Raw genomic sequence first — 15,060 nt, forward strand, 5'->3', positions numbered from 1 at the left:
TTGCTTTCAATTTCCTTTTTGTTTGTGCGATGCTTACCCCCTTTTTACTAATCATTTGAATATAACATACTTACTTCACTGTGAGTTGTGCAGTCTTTTTGTGTTTATATTACATGTGAGCCTCTCCATTGTCCATGTCCCATACTCTAGTAGTTCAGATTTCTAAATGAGTGGTATTGACTTGTTAATAGAATAGTGGGGTGGCACCGCTCGCTGCGTTTAACAAGTGTAAGATCAATGATTTCTCAGACACTGTTTTAATGCAGTGTTGTCACTTTTCTGCAAAAGGTGCATTAAAACAGCACGCTTTGCATCTCTACTGTCCAATAAAGCATTAATGCAGACAGACACAAACATATGCTGTTCAAGTGGTCATCATTATAACAGCTGGTATGGTCTTACACCTTCGTACAATCAGTTTATTATTTTTTTATTCTCTTTAACGCCCAATAATCATTAGGGTTTGTGATCTATATCTATAAATCCCACAAGCTGAGCCACAAATGGATGAACTGGGCTAGCTGAGAATGTCTTATGGAATAGCACCGCTTTGTTGATAGAGGCCACTTATCAGCAGTCAATAAAAGCATACCAAATGTGCAAAGCTGATGCACAAGTACAGTCATTTGAAAATTGAAACTAAAGGTTTAGCAATAACATGCAGTGCACTGTGAAACAGAATTGCACTCTGCATTTTTTAATGGAGAAGATTTGAACAATATTTAAGGAACCTCTTCTGTTTTAATGTCAGGATTTGCAGAACTATTAAAAAAAACAGCAATATGGTAGTTTTCAATTGTATTATTTTTATTCTTTTATTTTTTTACTAGCATCTCTGGTACTGAATGGGCTAAAATCTCTGTTTACTAAAATAACCTGCAGGTCCACAGGAGAAACAGGCAATAATATCAGAATACCTATTTTCGTCAAATAGGGGTAATGCAATATAACAAAAAACCCATTCAAGTCACTGTGATCAGCAGCTTCAGAGTACATTGCATTACCCAATAGTGTAATATCTCATTACCAGCAGTCATATAGCAAATACATACGCTACCCCTCATTTGACTGGTGACTTAAATATGATTTTATAGATTTTGGACTAAAAAAATATATATAATATAAACCACTGGATGCTCATTGTCTACACAGCTCTAGGAGAATATTTATATTTTTAGATTTTTACAGCTCAGCATGTCTACAGTTACATTTCTGTCAACTTTTTGTAGGACTCCTTGCATCAATATAATTGTTGAAATATGTTAATTGCTGGTCTGTCTGATCTCCAGCAGTAAATCAGTGACACCAATAAGAGGTCCAATAAACGTGCCAGGCAGATCTTTAGAGTTTGAAGCAAGTCAAATAATACTAAACAGGGTATTTCAAAGTCAAACAATACTGTCAGCAGCAACGAGGAGCCTAAACATGTGCCTGTGTTCTCAGCACTTAATTGTTAAGTAAGTTGATAAAAGTCGTGTGGTGTGGAGCCTAAAAGGGGGTTGCCTTTGAATAAATGCATGCGAGACTGTGCCTGGCACTGCAGGTGTAGGGCTGACAGTGAATGCCTGGTACATGATGGTATATCAGTGCTATGCTCAGGCATTACTGGAAGTCAATGTATTCAGCTCTGTAGTAGACACTGAAGGGTGCATGCAATGATGTCTCACTGTGTATCTGGCAGTCGAAGTGTTAAGCAGGACTGCAGGTGTTTAGCTGTGCAGGACAGACATGGGGTCTCCTGTAACACAGGTCAAGTCCAGAGCAGTGACTTATTAAACTCACCTTTCAGGCGTTTCAGTGTGAGGAGCCACCTACAAGTGTCTGGACACAGCAGGTAAACGGGCTCTGCAGAGTCCTCCCGGCTCCTGGATACGTCTGCCCCTTCCCGCGGCTACAGTTGCCGGCTATGTGCAACGACTCCCCGGCCATACAGACTCCAGAGCTGTGGCGAGGTGGAAGGTGGATGCAAGGCAATGGAGCTCTGCGTACTGGGAGGCAGGAGCTGCTGTGACTCGGGGGCGCCACCTGCCTGCACAGTCAGGAGCAGCACTGAGTCCAAACCACAAAGTCAACATGTGATTTCTAGGCTCTGGCACCAACAGGCCCCAGTGACCTTTCTGCTCTACTAATCTGTCCTCCCGAGAGGCAGGCCTCTTCTCTATGCAGGCATGTTAACCCATGTGTGTGAGGGTAAAAAAAGGATCCCTCCTAATCTTCTGTTAAACGTTTGTGTCCATGTGCAGCTACAACCCCCCAGTATCCCTACATATTTTTTTAGCCCTCTAAATAATAGGAAAAGACTGAAATGTTCTGCAAAAAAAGCAGTGTTAGTACCTTGTATCGTTTCATTGAACTTAAGCACCACTATGTTTACACATTCGCATTGCAATGTGTTCTTGGCTCTTTTTTAGGCAGTGAACCGGATAATAAAATAGTGGTATTGTACTGAGGTTCAGAAAAGAACAATAACAATTTATCATGGTCTGCCTGTTCAAAACAACACAGGCATGTTTCTAGTACCCTTTGTACAGGGTAGTGGTTTTTGTGTGCCAGTCCTGCTGCACAAGTAACATTGCAGGAACACTACCAGCAGTACCTGCTAAAATGGAACAGGCTCTACTCCTTTTGAACATGTGTTTTTTTATAAATTACAAATAGTATTTTCTACCTATTTTGGGGAAGTAGTATAGGAGAAGATACAGTAGAAGAGTTAAGAAAAGCACCTACTGTAATGTAACACATTCTGTGTCTGAGACCAACCTTTTTTTCCATTTATAGGAGATCACCCTAGATAGGGAGAGGAATGGCGGTGCACAGCGTGCCAACAGGTGCCTCGTGGGTTCCGGAAGCAGGAAGAATACCAGAAGCTGGTTGTCAATTTTCATGCAAAAAAGTTTAATACACAGCAGTGAACAGCAAAGACAAAAAGTTTCAAAAGAAAAAATCATCTTTAAGAAAGGACTCTGATGGGTTTCGTGCATCCCTGGGGCTTACTACAGGTGGAGGCGCTGCACCATTGAACGAGAACGAAGGCATTCACCCCAGTAACCTGTTCCTGTTGTCCCCCATGTCATCGCGGGAGACTCAGGCCCTCCTGTTGCCAGCAGGTATGCACCACACAGAGACATATAGCCAGACCCCAGAACAACTTAGGGGACCTGATCTGCGATTGGGAGGGGGGGGGGGGGGAGCCTGGGCTATATATATATATATATATATATATATATAAAGTATAACCCTGTTCACTTAATGAAACTATTTATCTGTAACAGCAGAGCATTTGCTTATATGGGTTCCATGTAAATGGATTTCAGGCAAAAGGTGACACATTGTGTGCTCATTTGCATGTCATTTCCCAGAATCCCTTGCTGCAGTCGAAGCACTGTATGGTAAGTGATAATGGTTGAAAGGCAGGGTTGCAGACCTGTCTAAGGCCGAGTCCATAGCAGGGGAGGCCGCGCTGAGCCGTGCTGATGCTCCGCGCTGAGCCCCTGCATCCTCCATGAGGATGTCTTTAGAGGGGGCTCACGCGAGCGTCCGCAGGCGTGCTGAGGCGCTGGATTTTTCAGCCGACAGCCAAGCTGTTTTTCAGAGCGCTGTCGGCTGAAAACATCCAATCAGCGCGGAGCAGCGTGACGTTGACGTCGGTGCGTCGCGGGCGATTGGTCCAGCAACGTCACTGCCCCGCCTCCCGAAGTCTCCCCCCGCCTCCCGATCGCACCCGCTGGCTCGCCTGCATGGGCATGAAATCACACAGATTTCAGCAGGCGAGCCTCAGCGTCAGTGCGGTCCAGCACTGACAACCCCTCTATGGCCCCAGCCTTAGACATGTGAATGTGCTCATGTGATATTCTTTATTGGCTATATCCTAACGGTGGAGGTTTTTTGTCGCCTTTTTCACCCACCATAACTTAAAATGTGTATGGGTAACCATATATTTGTCATCATAAGTCTATGCCCAGGACATATTTGAAAACAAGAGGTAACTCTCAATGTATTACTTCCTGGTAAAACCTTATAAATAAATATAAGCCATTGGATTTATACATTTCTTGCATTTGAGGTAGATACATAGGCATACATTGTGGTCCAAACACTCTTAGGCCAGGTCCCCGCTGGCTACTGCAGGGCTCGCTGGGGCAGACGCTGCAGGGACAAGAGCCGCCCCACAAGGGGCCGGGCCCACTGCGAGGGGGGCCGCTGCACAGAGAGAAACTCCTGCTCTCAAGAAAACAGAGAGGCCAAGGTTCCGACGGCCACTGGGAAGCTTGCGCATGCGCCGTACACATGCGCAGAAACAGTAGCGGCGACCATCTTGCAAGGGACTCCGCAGGGGAACTACACTCCCCAGAGTGCTCTAGAAGATATGGTCACGAGGCGCAGCACAGCCAATAGGGCTCCCCGGATCCCCGGAGGGGGAGATTGATTCAATTGACGTGCTTGAACCGCGTTGGTGAGTTGGAGCCAGGACACAGAAGGGGAAGGTAGTGTCCGGGTGCCAGTGGCTACCGGACTAGGCCCATATTGCCCCCTTAGGTCCCAGATAGGCCCCAACCATGTTAAGCTTGTGGCTGCTACAGGGAAAAGCCCCCAGATAGGGACAATTCCCCAGTAGCCTTATGTAAGGAATCCGCTCCTGGCTTTGATTATAGCCTTGCAGAACTCTGCAGTTGCAAAAGCTTCCTCTGGCAATCAATGGCACATGTGCTGCCTCTCTCATTGCAGCTTCTGCCCTGTGCTCCATCATGGAGGAATGCTCACACACCCTCCCCCTGTGATTGGATTTCCGCCCTTTATATGTTGGGCTTTGGCTCTGAATTAGAGCCGAGCATAATCCTTCTCTGGACGTTATTGTCTCTGCCACAAGCCGCCTGGCTTGTCTCCTTGTGTACTAACCTCTCTAGTTCTCATCTCTAGTTCCTGAGTATCTGGAGGCCTGCTGCTAGTTCCACGCAGAGGCCTGTTCCTGAGTATCCTGAGGCCTGCTACTACTCTCCATGTAGAGGCCTGTGTTTCCTGATTATCCTGAGGCCTGCTGCTACTCTCCACGCCGGGCCTGTTCCTGACTCCTGTGCTGAAGCGTTGTTTAGCCAGCACTGATTCCTGGTACCTGCTGCATTCTCCCCTAGCAGAGGTTACCCTTCATTTCCTGAGGCTTGCTGCTATTCTCCACGCAGAGGCCTGCTTTGGACTTCTGTGCTGAAGCGTTGGTTTTCCCGACGCTGCCCCGCGGTGTACTTCGGCCAGCCTGCTGTCTCCCCCTGCTGAGACCGGCGTCATGGGCCGAGCCCGCACCTCGCGCAGAGGCCACTCCCGTGCTCACGCTCCTAAGCTACCTACTACGTACGACTACGAACTGCGCACTCTGGATCAGTCTGTGCGCACTAAGGTCGGTAATTATATAACCCCACCTCAGCCCCGCGGTCCGGTCCCGGTTTGTGGTGAGCACAATCGTAACACCTTAGCAGTGATAGATATCAGCAACAGGATGCCGTGTGGTGACTCGTGGTCAGGGACCAGACCACCCCCGATAAGAGAATCTTAAAGGTGAGACCCTCCAGCGGGAGTTCACCCCATACAGAGGCGGACACCTTCGCGGACAGACTACATCGTTGGATCAGAGGGATCCTGGTTGTTATTCAGCGGTACTCGGTACTGGAGTGCCCGGGCAGGTACCACATCTAAGTGCACCAACGGTTCACGGGGTAGTGCTACTCACTACACTTTGGGTGGGACTGACATTGGGGAAAGGACACCGGGGATATTGGTGCCAAGCACCCTATGTACTTTGGGGACACTCACCTGTTTTATTATATTGTGTGGGATATATGCTGTGTGGTACAGGTGCCGTATTCTATGTTAGTAAACCCGTTGATATATACCATGTGTGTGTTTATTATTGTTATTGGTATTGGTTCCTGTGAGGGGTTTATTCCGCTACGCTGGGATCCCTCACAGGTGGAGGCGCTGCATCTAGGCAACCAAGTGACCCTCCCAGGGTCCCAGTGGCAGAGGGGAAAACGGGTTACATTTGGAGGTGCTGTTGAGATTCAGACCTGGGGTGCCCGAATCAGTAGTACAAATTGAAAAAAAATGTTCTCCCCTTCCAAGCAACAGGTCTGTGACTGGGCCTTGGAGTTCAACGAGTCTCCCTGCCATGTGGTCGGCGTGGGAGACGTGACATTCGACACAACCCCTCGAGAAATCCTTGACCAACTTAGGCTTCTGCCGGGTTTTCCTAGCGTCCAGCAAATAGGCCGAAAGTGGGATCCCACTTTCCGCTGGCACATAGTTATAATGGCGACCAGCCAGGAGATACTTGAGGCCGACACCCCCCCAGCTCTACAGTTTCCGGAAGTCCTGCCCTGGCTGTCCGATACGTTTTCCCAAACTGTCAATGCCAATAGCAACATCCAGCCCGGAACTCCCACCCGAGGTACCATACCAAGCGGGAACGCCGCATCCTTCCTATACCCCAGGGAAATAAGACACCCAGCTCACGGGGTCTTCGTTACTCTACTCGGATCCACTCCTACCCAGGGTGAGTTTCAGTCCAGAGACCACGCTGGAGACGCCGCTCCGGACTTAGACCCTGCGACCATTATATACTCCCACGAGTACGGGGCCAGCCCAGAACACGTCCCCAGACGTAAGGTCGCAGCACAAAAGGAGTATGGTGAAATCTTCAATCATGAGGAGGGGTTGATCGAGATTCTACCAGGGGGAGTGAGGCACATGGCCACAGTAATCAGCTATCTAGAACGTTGCAAAGCCGATTGGTACTTCTCAAGAGAGGATACAAGATGGTCCTAGGGATAAGAGAGTGACGACCCTCCATCCAAAAAAAAATTACGGTGAACATACAAAACATCTTACCTTATACTGTACCATTTGATGTCGGTCTGAGACTGGGTCAGATATACCCGGTAACAACCATAGAAACTATGGTTCATGTACATGCCGCTACCGTGCGAGATGAGCCTGCCAGGTTGCAGTTTGATTTTGGGGAATCAACCCTGTCAGCAGACTGGAAGAGACAGCTGAGTGCCAAGCTGAAGGAACGCCAGGAGGTGTTCTCCACTAGCGAGATGGGCGTGGGCTGCAAGAACGCCCAGCACAGGATCCGGCTGAATGATACCACGCCCTTCTGGGAGCGTTCCAGACGCATAGCTCCGAGCGATGTGGAGGACGTGAGAGATGTCCTGAAGGAGATAAAGACAGCGGGCATCGTGACCGAATCCTGTAGTCCCTACGCCTCTCCGATCGTGGTGGTACGCAAGAAAAATGGGTCCGTCCGCCTGTGCGTAGACTACCAGACCCTGAACAGGTGTACCGTCCCAGACCAGTACACTCTACCACGAATAGAAGACATCCTCAATGCGCTAACAGGCAGCCAATGGTTCAGCATGCTGGACCTGAGATCTGGGTACTACCAGGTACCCATGAGCTCCGAGGACCAGGAGAAGACGTAATTTGTCTGTCGCCTAGGATTCTATCAGTTTACCCGAATGCCCAGAGGCATTTGCGGTGTCCCGGTGACCGTCCAGAGGCTGATGGAGAAGACTATTGGGGATATGAATCCCCGTGAGGGCTTTGTTTACCTTGATGACATAATCATGTTCGAAAGAACTCTCAAAGAGCATGAGGAACATCTTCTGAAGATGTTAGATAGGCTAAGCAAGTAAGGCCTGAAGTGGACCCTGGACAAATGCTAATTCTGCCGTACATCAGTCACCTACGTGGGTCACATAGTGTCCACAGATGGAGTGGCTACTGACCCCGGTAAGGTCGAAGCTGTGGTGAACTGGCTGAGACCAAACAACGTGATAGAGCTGCGATCCTTCCTGGTGTTTTGCGGATATTACCGCCGCTTCGTGCAAGGATAATCATGGTCCTCAATAACCTCCTGAAGATCTACCCCGAGGAACCTCGGCAGAAGGACGACTCTCCATGAGCACCCTTCGGAGATAAGTGGACTTCTGCCTGCGAAAAAGCATTCACAGGGTTCGAGAAGTCTGACGGAACCCCGGTCCTGGCCTACGTCGATCCGGAGAAAACTTATATCCTGCATGTGGATACCAGTTTCAATGGGCTTGGAGCCATACTGCACCAGAAGTATCATACTGGCCTTCGCCCAGTGGCGCACATGAGCAGAAGTCTAACACCAACTGAACAAAACTACCCTGTTCACAAACTTGAGTTCCTTGCCTTCAAGTGGGCAATAGTTGAAAAACTCCACGATTATTTGTACGGCGTTCCTTTCGAAGTACGAACGGACAACAACCCGTTGACGTATATCCAGACGTCCGCCAAACTGGACACCTCCAGCTACAGGTGGCTAGCGGCCCTCTCCAATTATCAATGTACCTTGAAGTATAAACTGGGGACTTTAAACACCAGAGCTGATGCTCTGTCCTGGAGACCTGGGCTGAGTACAACACCGGACGATGACCTGTGGGACGAAATCCCTGGACCTGGAATGTGAACAATATGCTCCACTGCTGCCATCGTGGAAGACAAAGTTGCGTTTTCCGAGCTGAGAATAGTCTATTCTATGGGATGCTGACCCAATACACTCCCCACCACCTACTGCCATCCAGACGGCATGGCAATCACTCAGGACATTAACCTAGAGTGGAAGGAATTGGTACAGGCCCAAATGCGTGATCCAGTGTCTAACACTATACGCCAGGCCATCCACCAGAATAACCCCTCCTAGGTGAAACGTGCCCCAACGACACTGTCACAGTCATCATGAGGGAATGGGACAAATTCCACATAGAGCGTGGCCTCCTCTACCGGATCGTCCCTTACCACAATCACCCCGATAGGAGACAGTTGGTCCTGCCCAGAAGCCTGCAGTACCATGTTTTACGATCCCTGCACGACAATCACGGACACCTGTGAGTGGATATGACCTTCGGATTAGTGAGGGACCGATTCTTCTGGCCCAAGATGCGGGAGTCCATAGAACGGCATTGTCGGAAGTGCTTGAGGTTTATCCAGAGGAAGACTCTGCCCACCCGTGCAGCCCCAATGGGCCATCTGAAAAGCTCCATTCCCATGGATCTACAGTAGTCTGCATGGACTTCTTGTGCATAGAGCCTGATTCAAGAGGCATCGGGAATGTCCTTGTAGTGACAGATCACTACAGTCGCTACTCTCAAGTGTTCCCAACTAAGGTCCAGAAAGCTCTCACAGTTGCCAAAGTACGATGGGAAAAGTATTTCATACACTACGGTCTGCCGAATCGGATGCACTCCGACCAGGGAAGGGACTTCGAGAGCAAGCTTATCAAGGAGCTTCTCAATCTGCTCAATATTCAGAAGTCTAGGACCACTCTGTATCATCCAGAGGGAGACGCTCTGCCGGAGAGGTTCAACCGAACATTGCTAGACATGCTAGGCACCCTAAAGCAGAGGTCCCCAACTCCAGTCCTCAAGGACCACTAACAGTGCAGGTTTTACGGATACCCCTGCTAGAGCACAGGTGGTTCAGTCAAAATGATTGGACCACCTGTGCTAATGAGAGGCTATTGCTCTTTTAACACGCCTCTGAAATCTCACTCAGGAGAGAAAAGCAGTTATTTCCGCTGAATCTAACGGGAACCCACTAAGGTATTATATGCAAAACCAACATCCATCGCCATAAGCAATATTGTAACGATAAATGCATTAGCGGGAACACTAATAGCGCAGAGGCGCGATAAGCAATACAATGCACAGGTGCATTAGGAAAAATGTAATGTGCATTACAAGTAAGCCACTGCTGCGTTCCAAACGTGTAACGCGTGGGTTTATTAATGTTAGATTACGTATAATATACCATATTTCCTCGATTCTAAGACGCCATCGATTCTAAGATGCACCATTGATTTAATAATAACTTTTCAGGAAAAAAAGAAGACACACTACATTAAATGTACAGAAAAAATGTTTTTACTAGCAGACAATAGCATACATGTATCCATACAATTACATATCATTTTCTCCTTCAGAATCACATTCAAAGTTTGAGTCTAAAGATTCTTCTGAATCACTTTTGGAGTCTTTGACAGGGTGAATGAACGTCACCAGCCTTATACCTGGCAAACCTATGTTTAGGCTTGCAGTGCAGCAGTGACGAGGTTACGTTTCAGTTGAGAAGGGCTGCTTAATTAGTCTGACCCCAGCTGCATAATCAAGGTGTTTTAAAACCCCCAGGCTGTACACACATGCAGGCTAGCTGGTCAGGAGACAGGACTGAAATACTGTCGAGATTACTGCTATAAGGTCTGTTTTTCAAAGTACATGTGTGATGAACTGTCTGTCCTGCATGCTGAAGAGAAGCTGCCTTGTTTTCTATGCTGGAGAAGCTATTTTGTTTTTGTCTGAAGAGAAGCTATTTTGTTTTTGTATGCTGAAGAGAAGCTATTTTGTTTTTGTGTGCTGTATATTTTTAAGGCTCAATAAAGAAGCCTTATCAAGAGAACCCGCATGTGTGGTTGCATGTACCCTGCAACATATGGTGTCAGAAGTGCCAGGATTTTGAGAGGCACCTGCAGTTGAAGGGCCCCACATACACACACAAAAATGAGAAAAATTGAAGAATTTGTAAAAGAGTTTCTGTGCAAGCAGACCAGACAGCAGGGACTGTTAATGCAGGAGTAGACCAAACAGCAGGGACTGTTAATGCAGGAGCAGGCCCAACTGTTATTGCAGCAGCAAACCCAGCTCCTAACCCAGCAGCAGGCGGCACAGGATGAGCGGATGGCCAAGCTGCTGACCCAATTCCAGGGGTCTGCCAGTCCAGAACTTGCCAACAAACCCCCGGTCCTCCTGAGGAAAATGGCTCCGAACGAGGACCCAGAGGCTTTGTTACTGACATTTGAAAGGGTTGCAGAAGCTCAGGGCTGGGCTACAGATCGCTGGGCAACTGCTTTGGCCCCACTCCTCATAGGAGAAGCTCAGGCCTCATATCAGCGCCTACCAGCAGATCAGGCAATGGACTACCAACAAGTAAAAGCCACCATACTGGATCGCTTAGGTCTGACCCCAGACACCTACCGACAGCAGTCCCGGAACCTGAAGTACACCGCTAAGATGAGACCCCGGGTACTCGTTCAGCGGTTATTGGACTTGGGTACTCGCTGGATACAATCCGAAGAGCGCACTAAGGAGGCAATTCTTGAGCAAGTGGTGTTGGAACAATTCCTACAGATAATACCCCTTTCCGCACGCTCGTGGGTAAAACGCCATGCTGCTGAAACCCTAGCTTTGGCGGTCTGACTCGTTGAGAACTGGCTTAGGGCCGAGGATCAGGCGAGTGCCCTGGACCCGACGGATCCAACTTCACCAGCACTTGCGGAGACCCAAAGAGAGAGATTGGAACAACGGGGAAACTACGGCCCCTCCATGGGCAACCGCCAAGTGCCACGAAAGGAGCAGTCCTTCCAACAAGGAAGAAGTCAAAACGCCGGGCACCGCCGAGACCCTTATCCCCTTCCTAATGTCGGCTTATCGCCAAATGTTCCCACCTCCAACCGGAATCAATTTTTAATAAATAGTTTGATTAACAATATGAAATCCAATTTACTCCGGCATCAGTATGCAAAGAAAAGTGTGAAACACTAATCATACAATCTCGATACGTTTGCATTGGAGATTGGCCAAAGAAGTCACATTTTAGAGACGGAACAATGAAATAGAAGTATTGGCAGAAAATTGCATGGATGAGATACACAAAGCTTTCAGAGAATTTAAGGATAGTAAGGGAATTAAGATATGCGAGGATCTTAAAATTATTGAAGCAGTTAATTCAATAGTTTCCACTGCAGTATGAGAGGAGTCTCAGTGACATGAATTGGTCCATGTCGCCATAAAGTGCAAGTCTTAATGTGGGACACCTATGAAACATACTTTTTATGAACTTGGTCAGGCCCCCTCTTTCTCTCTTCAATCCAGAAGTTTATGTTGTCTTGGCTTCTTCTGGGAAGGCACCGTGCTGAAGAAATGGCATGTCATAAAATAGAACATATGCTGATTCCGAATTTAAACGTTTGCGGGTCATTTTATAATGTGTTTCTGTTTCAGTAATATTATTGTCTAAAAAAGGTTATATTGAAAAATGTTTATACCTCTTTGTAAAGTTAAAGCCGTTTGGGTTTGTGCTGATGTTTATTTTTATTTATTATAATTGTTTTTTGTAAGATTGATTTATTTTGGGTTTCACGTTTGAAATTATATGACAGGTGGAGATGGACCCATGAGTTTTTTTGAGGGGGAAGGGTGGTTAATCACTTCGATGGATTTAGCCATACCCCCAGTTTAAAAAAATCCCATTTTCAGCACTGGTCTTGAATTTGACTATGTAACGGTATGGCTAGCCAATGTATAGTAGTGATTTGCCTCCTGGTACTGCAGAGGAAGAGCAGTCGTGAGGTACAGTGAATGAGCCTGGCAGCAGCATTTAGAATGGACTGTAGACTGTAAAGGACAGGAACAGCATCCACAAATCACTCCTACGCATTTCACAAACTTAATTACTTCGTCAGGGATCATCATTACTAACGAAGTAATTTAGTTTACGAAACGCGTAGGAGGGATTTGTGGACGCTGTTCCTGTGATACATTGTTGCTTAAATCATAACTTGTTTTTACAGAGTTGATCTAAGAAAGATCAGAAAGGTTCCCCCTATTTCTAGCACTCAATGCTGGATAATAATAGACAGACAACAGTGGTCTAACAGATAATTGCTGTAAATCGGTTTAATAACCCTAGAGAACCAGAAAGATCAATGGAAAATAATAAAGTTTTATTTCATCATCAAATAGAAAAATTCATATCAAAATTAAAAACATATATGTAACGATAAAAATCCCCATAATAAAGTGGCATATAGAGAGGCTGATAAAGGTAAGTACACCTCTATAGGATTAGTTACTGTACAGACAACTATATTGACATCAAGGTACACCATATTGGTTTCCGCTCGAATTACAGCTTGTCTATGTCAAAATATGTCAGTGTGAAGGAGTATCAGAGGCTATTGGACTATCAGGTGTATTGTTAATATATCCCAGAATAAATATCTTGATATACGTATACCACCTTATACACAGAATCCGCTGTTGCAATATGTTCTCAAATGATGTTGGTTGCAAACCAGTACATGTGTCCCAACATACTCCAATAGCCTCTGATGCTCCTTCACACTGACATATTTTGTTATAGACAAGCTGTAATTCTGAGTGGAAACCAATATGGTGTACCTTGATGTGAATATACAGTGTCTGTATCTAACTAATCCTATAGAGGTGTACTTACCTTTATCAGCCTCTCTGTATGCCACTTTATTATGGGGATTTTTATCGTTACATATATGTTTTTAGTTTTTATATTAATTTTTCTATTTGATAATGAAATTAAATAAAACTTTATTATTTTCATTGATCTTTCTGGTTCTCTTGGGTCATTAGACCAATTTACAGCAATTATCTGTTAGACCACTGTTGTCTGTCTATTATTATCCAGCATTGAGTGCTAGAAATAAGGGGAACCTTTCTGATCTTTCTTAGATCAACTCTGTAAAAACAGCTATATCATTCCCCCAAGAACCGGCTTGATTTTCTGTATATACTATTAGGACATACGTGGTGTAAGTGGTCTCATTTATCTAATTGTTATTAAGTCATAACTTGGCAAGCTGTGGGACTCTATCCTCACGAATTGGTCGGCACGGAGGAGCGGTAACCGCAGTGACATCATCTGTCCCGCTGAGTGGTGTCGGGGGCTTGTAAGAAGTCACGGTACCACATCACCCTGCTGATCGGTCGGCGTGGAGGAGCGGTGAACCACAGCTATACCATCTGTTCCATTTGCGGTGCTGAGGACTTGGATTATACTTTTCTCTGGCAAGGATCCAGAGTGGTAACAGTGGGGGACGTTAGCCTGTTCCTTTTTCTCACAACTTGGACTCTGAGTGCTGGTGTTTGCTGTGGGGGTTAAAAACCTACCTGTTACACTGCTGCTGCTGAGGAAGAAATGTTTCCATCAGTATTGGAGGCAGCTGCTTTGAAGGAGACCCCACGAAGCAAGTCAGTCGTTTCCAGTTGTGGCAACATGTACCCTGAACATGCCCTGCTTGAATAACTGATTATTTTGTACGTGCAATCCTACCACTTATTATTAATTTAATATAATTATTTATTAATCCTATGAGTCATGCGCTGTGTTTCTTTCTTTATCCTGTAACCGTAAGCCTTTTATTCCTGTGTGTATACATAAAGCATGAAAATGGAATTGTGCACAGTGTAAAGCATAGCAAAAGTCTCTGGACATGTAGGGCTGGTAAAACCTTTGTGCAGCCTACATGTCTGGAGAACTGGCTTGTGCTGGAGGGGGAGGATAGGTGGAGGGAACAAAGGGAGAGTGGCCAGGAGCGAAGATAAGGCCAGGGGGCCACCCCCCCCCAAAAAAAAAGATTTGGTAATTTCTGTTGCCGAGCACAATGGGAAATATGCTGCAGTTCTAGGAAGCCATTCCTGTGCTCCCACTGGCAGGCGCTGCTCCCATTGGCCCCTTTTATATTTCCCTCCCTAACCCTCTAACTTTCCTCCGCTCAACTCCAGCCCTGATTGACCAATACAGGCAATCCTTCATGTCCTGATTGGTTCCCGTGCAGCATCCACACTGTGATTGGTCGCTGCCTTGTTTACCATGATTTCCTATGGCAGTGGGGAATCTACGAAAGGAGAACCTGATCAGAGTTCCTGGTCTCATTCTGATCCTGTCATGCGGGTGGACTAAGCGGTGTTCTCCGAGGCTGTGCCAGAGACGCCTGAAAACAAGGCTGGGAGCCAATCTTAGTGGGAGAATTCCACCTGTATTAATAAGGGGTGCTGTCTCATTTATCTAGTAATAAATAGAATGTGACCAGTTATTGTCTGTGGTGCAGCTGGCAAAAAGCAAAAGGCTGTGGCTCTGGAGACGGTGTCTGCTGTGGTTGGAGTGTGTGGGGTCTATGCTTCCGGTGCTGGGGGCCATCGTGGTCACATAACCGCAGCATGCCCATTCCAGAAA

At 46.7% G+C, this 15,060-nt stretch overlaps 1 protein-coding gene across 9 annotated transcripts in view; it reads right to left on the reverse strand.

Moving 5' to 3' along the window:
- Window positions 1-2,005, reverse strand: part of MCF2L (MCF.2 cell line derived transforming sequence like) — a 268,085-nt gene extending 266,080 nt beyond the window's left edge. For 3 of the 9 annotated variants that reach the window (XM_075590662.1, XM_075590659.1, XM_075590657.1), the window contains exon 1: window positions 1,783-2,004. The gene's annotated coding sequence lies outside the window, so the exon portion shown is untranslated. Of the gene's footprint in view, window positions 1-1,782 lie in introns of all 9 variants that reach the window. The other 6 variants (XM_075590670.1, XM_075590665.1, XM_075590660.1 and 3 more) reach the window with 3 other exon arrangements.
- Window positions 2,006-15,060: the final 13,055 nt, after the last annotated feature.

The sequence above is a fragment of the Ascaphus truei genome, chromosome 3, assembly GCF_040206685.1.
Source record: "Ascaphus truei isolate aAscTru1 chromosome 3, aAscTru1.hap1, whole genome shotgun sequence".
Lineage (NCBI taxonomy): Eukaryota > Metazoa > Chordata > Amphibia > Anura > Ascaphidae > Ascaphus > Ascaphus truei.